General features: G+C 32.0%; 1 long non-coding RNA gene across 1 annotated transcript; it reads left to right on the top strand.

Annotated features, from left to right (window-relative positions):
- The first annotated feature begins 643 nt into the window (after positions 1-643).
- LOC139503663 (uncharacterized) lies at positions 644-3113 on the top strand. The gene is made up of 3 exons (XR_011659161.1): positions 644-696; positions 1412-1439; positions 2533-3113. It is a non-coding gene; the product is annotated as an uncharacterized lncRNA (long non-coding RNA).
- The last annotated feature ends 3327 nt before the right edge of the window (positions 3114-6440 follow it).

Below are 6440 nucleotides of genomic sequence, written 5' to 3'. Positions count from 1 at the left end.
AGGATTAGGTGTCTTATTTTAGGAAAAAAAACAAACAATTATACGCCTTCAATATTTTTCTTGTATGTTCTTTGAAGGTTAAACTGTACAACTGCTATGCCTGTTTAATTAAGGATACTAGCAAAAGATAACTATATGACATACAATTTAATAAACCATTTTCACAAACATAAGGCTGCAGATACCAAACGGTCATTTAAAACTCACAAGTCAAAAATAAACTAACTTCTCAATAGAGAAATATGTAATACTACGAAAAGACGAACTATAAAAAACACTACATAAAAAAACAGCATCTGACTTGTTTTTTGAACTTTAAAAATCCGATGCTCTGTAATTTGATTTTTTAGTGTACAGTCATTTTTTTCGAGCACCTAGGATGACAAACCTTACTATATTAAACGCATAGTATATATGACAATTGTTTTCATCAAGGTCCTAAAGAGGAAACGAGCTTCAGTGAGGATGTTTAATTGGTTGACTTAAATTGATTAGCCTTTATATTTGAATCTTTAAAAATCCTCGAAATATATTTACATGAAGCTTCACTTGAATAGTTGAAATGATCATTCAGTGAAGTAAAATTGGTATCGTCAATTTTATGCATTCATACTCAGTTGTACGTATTACCATTCTATTTTAGCAGAAAATCCGAATCACAACAGATAACGATTTCTAACCAGTGTGAATCAACAGGTAAACCAATTTCATAAATAATACAATCTTTATATCATAAAAAGAACGACACAGTAAACATATTATTTTAAGTTCTATGAAAAGTAAAATGCTGGCTACAGTAGACCTTTCTTTGCATCTAGTTATACAGTATGTGTCTTTTAAACAAACGAAATACACCAATGAAACATTTTAAATAATTTAGTAAAAGAGAAACTGACAAATAAACTCATCATAGATACCAAGATTGAAATTTCATCATTTGCCCAAGACGCGAGTTTCGTCTACAAACACTCATCAGTGAAACTCGAATAAAACAAAATGTTAAAGGCCAAATAAGTTACGAAGTTGAAAAGCATTGAGGACCAAACTTTTCTGAAAGTGTTGCCGAATACAGCGAGTGTTTTCTATTCCTGAGGCAGAAAAACATTTGTATTTCAAATCTTCAAACTGTGGTTAACAATTAATTTATAATTATGACCATATCAATGCTGTGTTAACTACTGGGCTGGCTAACACAAAATGCGGTACCGTTCCTCTGTTGACACAGTTTTGCTGTAAACTTTAATTTCAGATATACTTAACAAACGTTCACTATTTAGTTTTAATTACATCATAAAGATGTATTCTTTTGTCCTCCTTTATTACAGTATATAAAAACAAGATCCATAAAAGTTCAACGTAATAAGAGTTTCTGTGCAAAAGAATACATACACGTATACATTTTTTGTTTCAGGTAGTCGTGAACAGCGGAATCGTGACAGGTAGGTTGTTAATATAAAAGAAAAGACACAGCTAGAATGTAAAAATATTCAAATATTTAATCAATGGTTGGACGAACGACAAAGTAAAAAAAATCCGGGCCTTATAAATACTAACAATTCCAGTAAGTCATACTTTGAAAATTCAGGTTTTACTTGGTTTTACCGGGTAATACTTGACAAAGCTTTACAATATGAAAAATGGCTTAAATATAAATCAGTAATCAGTTACAAATACATTACTAATAAAAACCATAAAAGCAGGAGGCTTGGCTAGCCACAAAACCAGGTTCAACCCACCATGCTTTATTAAATGTCCTGTACCAATTATAGAATGACAATAAACAGAACCGTTAAATGCCTCACGGTGGCCAATAATTCCTTATAGATCTACGTCATTTTGGTATCTGGTGGATAGTTGTATCATTATCAATTCTGTCCCATTTTACAATTTCATAAAGTCTATAAATTGCGCTAAACTTGTAATCTCCTTATATTAATTTTTTGTGGCGAAATGATTCTTAATGGATTTTTTCAAAAACCGTACATATTTAGCAAATTTTATTAAACGTATACAATGAAAGAGCTCCAAATTGTTGTACCAATATTCCCGAACTAAATTTTTCATCAGTTTTGTACTTACACGAGGTACATCATAGGTCACGTCCGGTATATATAATTCGTAAAAAAACCCAGCCCAACAATGGTATATCTATACATCTTTGCAAGCAATTTTTTGTTCTTCATTAATCGGGATTCGAACTCATGCTACTGACATATCGTTGCACCAAATCGCCGTGCACTATGCCCGGCGCATTAGACCAATAGACCACGTAGGTTTGAAAAAATTCCAGATTTCGATGGTTTAGTGATACCTTTGCTCGTCACTTTTTTTCTTGCAAGGTAACACAAAAGGATATATCAAAGTTTTAAATTTTACCAACAATTGAACGTCGTAAAAACAATTCGCTTGTTAAAATTATTTGGTTGACAGTACTATATTTCTATTTAGCTTTTAGTAAAAGAATACAAATAAAAAATCGACATAAAAAATGCATATCCAGTAAATTATATTGATGATGTTTTTGATTTTCAGAGTTTATTATGGATTGGATCCAAATCAAAAAGAGGAGATGCGTGTTTATAACATACCACGAGAAGACGACGATTACAATCATTATATGACGATACCTGGGGATCTACATAATACTTACTTTCAACCTATTGGCTAAAGCTCGTAGTAGGCATGATGGTCTAAATGACAACACAGGAGATTACAAGACATTCGCTAGATGTATACTTGGTATTTTGTAATACACGGACGAAATAAATTTTGAGCTATGTTTTTTTATTCATACTTAATGAGATTCAACTTTGCAAGAGCTGCAACTTAACATTTAGAATTTAGAATGATGTTTATATTTATATATTTATATATTTTGGTCCATAAAATACATATCATTATTTGTTCTTATACAGTTCTAATGTAGGCGACTGATACATGACATTCACGTACATTGTTGTTCAATTCATGTCAATATTTATGTTAAAACATTGCACATGTTGCAATTGAGCTAATTAAGGGATGTTTTGTAAATAAAATGTTACATTTTCCTCCATACTTTAATGTCTGTGCATACATATTTTTGAAATAGAAGCGCCGTTTGAAATGATGAATTTTTTTCAGTCTTCTTTAAAAGTGTTGTCAAAGCATAGAACAGACATAATATCGAGAAAAAAAACTGATGTTTCCAACTTTCATTCTTCATTATAGTATCATGTCCATCCTTATCAAGTTTTAGTGAGTTTGAAAAATGTCATGAAACATATAAAAATGCATTTATCTGAAATAAAAATACAATGAGTGCATCTTCTTTCAAATTCACATTATGGTATATATTGTATATTTCAAGTACAATAACTCTATCAATTTTACTTCTTTAAAATTACGAAATTAAAAATTTTACTAGAAAACTAAATCATATAAAAAAAGAAGATGTGGTATGATTGCCAATTAGACAACTATTCACAAAAGACCAAAATGACACAGCCATTAACAACTATAGGTCACCGTACGGCCTTCAACAATGAGCAACTTTTTTACACAAACTTACCACTATGTGCTTTGATATTTTTAACACTTACTTATGTTTGACGTTATCATTTCATTTTTACGGAGCCCTTACTTTACGACAAAAGAGATGATTTCAGCTTCCCAATTGTGAACTATCCATTTCTATGTAGCAACATTCCAGCAGTGCCTGCATACGGAGTACATATTTCCCAATTGATACGATATTCCTGGGCATTTATTTCCTATCATTATTTCCTTGATAAAAGATTGCTGATCACAAGGAAGCTATTAAACCAAGAGTTTCAAATGGTGAAGTTGAAATAATCCCTTCTTAAATTCTACGGACGCCATCACGAGTTGGTTGAATGATATGGCATAATCGTTTTATAGATGATATCGGATATGTTCCTTATGTCGTATATACAATACCCTTCCCTTTTTACGAATGTGATTTACCGAATTAGACTCTTTCGCGGATTTGAAATAACATAAGCAACACGACAGGTGCAACATGTGGAGCATGGTCTGCTCACCCTGCCCATTTTGCTGCTGATGTAAGGTCTTCTTGCTGCTTTGATCCAATAATAAACTAAAATGTGCATTATTATATTTACCTTTCGTTGCCCTTTTACGCAATCCATGAAAACAAAACACTGTCGACGTTTCGTTGCGTTGACTTTCATTTCCATGTTTCGTTCCCCGGTTTTTTCTTATTAATCGACAAGTCACCCATTTCAATTTATATGTTTATAAGTAAAAGTAGAAGTAGAATCTATCTCTGTCCATTATTAAAAAAACACAACTGCAGACATCGCTTGAGCGTCCATGGATTTGCGTCATAATGCACAAAACGTAAACGGTGAAAAAAATCGTGTTTTCCGGGTTTTTAATTTCGACGTGGCAGGTATGTAAATTGAGGGTCCGGAATCAAAATTAGGGATACAAGAGTAGAAAATATTGACAAAAAATGCAGAATACATAAAAAATAAGAAATAAAGAACAGATTGTAAGAAAAGCAGAAATAAAGAATAAAGAATCATGGGGTTATCAATAATAAAAAAGAAAAGAATAACATTACAGAACAAACTATTAAATAAAGAATATTTATTCATATTATTATTAATTAATCATAAATCATTCACTTATTGTACATTATGTTCAATTCAGAATAAATCAGCTCTGTTGTGGGGTGACATACTTTTAAACTAATTTTGACATTTTTTTCCAAATAAGTTTTTAAATGCCTTAACAGATGTTTACATTTGTCACAAAACTTATGTCGTCTGTACACAGGAAAAAATGCAACATATGTTTTCATATGTTTCAAAACATATGTAAACATATGATTGTAAACATATGTTTATCATATGTTTGTCCTAAACATATGAAAAACATATGTTGCAATTTTTCCTGTGTACAGACGACACAACATAGAAAACTAAAGACTAAGGCCGTGTTCACATTGACCTAAACTCGGTGTTGTGTTAGTGTTACTCACGCGTAAACTAAACAATTGCGTTCCTATTGATAAAACTCAATGTTTACATGTAGTTTACATCATGTTTTTTCTACATGCAGTCGATAGCCAATGTAGGCCTTATGTAGGTTAAGTGTACACAAAACTAGGCATTTAGAAGATTAGTTTTACCATATATATATTTAAGAAAGAAATGATTTTTGAATAAAATTGATATGTATAACAAAAAGTTCTTTACAGAAATATTTGTCTAAACTTGATATATTCAATTGTTATAAAAAAAAATACGTAGCTTTATTAACCCCTTGTCAAGACCGAAAGCATCATCATTGCCGAACACATAATTCTTTGAAAAGGTCTTCCCGAATCGACTGGACGAACACAGAAATATTTGCTACTGGTCCTTACTCAAACAACGATTCCCTCATAAATGCATTACTAAAAAAGTGTGAGGTAAATATTCTTTGGCGCGATCGTTTTTATTCATTTTTTTCAAATATTTTTTTTCAATATTTAACACTATAATGTATGGGGAAACTGTGGAGTCAGAATTTCTTTTTTTTTATCATATGTATGACCAGAATTTATTTTTATCAAATCGGGGAGCAGAATATTTTTCAACAAATAAAACACACTCCCCTTTTTTTTAAGTCAAAAGGTCGTTCCCTAACTTCTAGAGACGTTGCCCGAACATTTGGCATTCGGTTCTACGTAACGAACATTTTAAAAATGACATATAGTTTACAAGTGTGAACAAATCTTATGTACAGGTAATTAAACAAGGTGTATAGATGTGAACAAATTTAATGTGAAGCCAGTGTACATTACATTAAACTAATTGTAAACATGTTTACTGTACATGGCGTTTGATGTGAACACGGCTTAAAAAACACGAACCACAACAAAAACTTGGGGTGATCTCATGTGCTCCGGCAGGGTGAGCAGACCATGCTCCACATGTTGCACCTGTCGTGTTGCTTATGTTATTTCAAATCCGCGAAATAGCCTAATTCGGTAAATCACATTCGTAAAAAGGGAAGGGTATTGTATATACGACATCATCTATAAAACGGTTATGCCATAGCAGTCAACCAACTCGTGATGGCGTCCGTAGAATTTAAGAAGGGATTATTTCAACTTCATCATTTGAAACTCTTGGTTTAATAGCTTCTTTGTGATCAGCAATCTTCTATCAAGGAAATTATGATAGGACATACAAGCCCGGGAATATCGTATCAATTGGGAAATATGTACTCCGTATGCAGGCGCTGCTGGAATGTTGCCAGAAATGGAAAGTTCACAATTTGGAAGCTGAAATCATCTCTTTTGTCATAAAGTTTAGTTTTCAACCGACCCTCATTGTCAATTTCTAGATGTAAGTCAAGAGGTGAGGCAGACTTATCGGTTTTTGTAGAATCCTTTATCTCTAGTTCGATGGGATAGATTCGTTCAA

Source organism: Mytilus edulis, chromosome 14 (assembly GCF_963676685.1).
Source record: "Mytilus edulis chromosome 14, xbMytEdul2.2, whole genome shotgun sequence".
NCBI lineage: Eukaryota > Metazoa > Mollusca > Bivalvia > Mytilida > Mytilidae > Mytilus > Mytilus edulis.
This window is presented reverse-complemented; position numbering and strand designations above follow the sequence as displayed.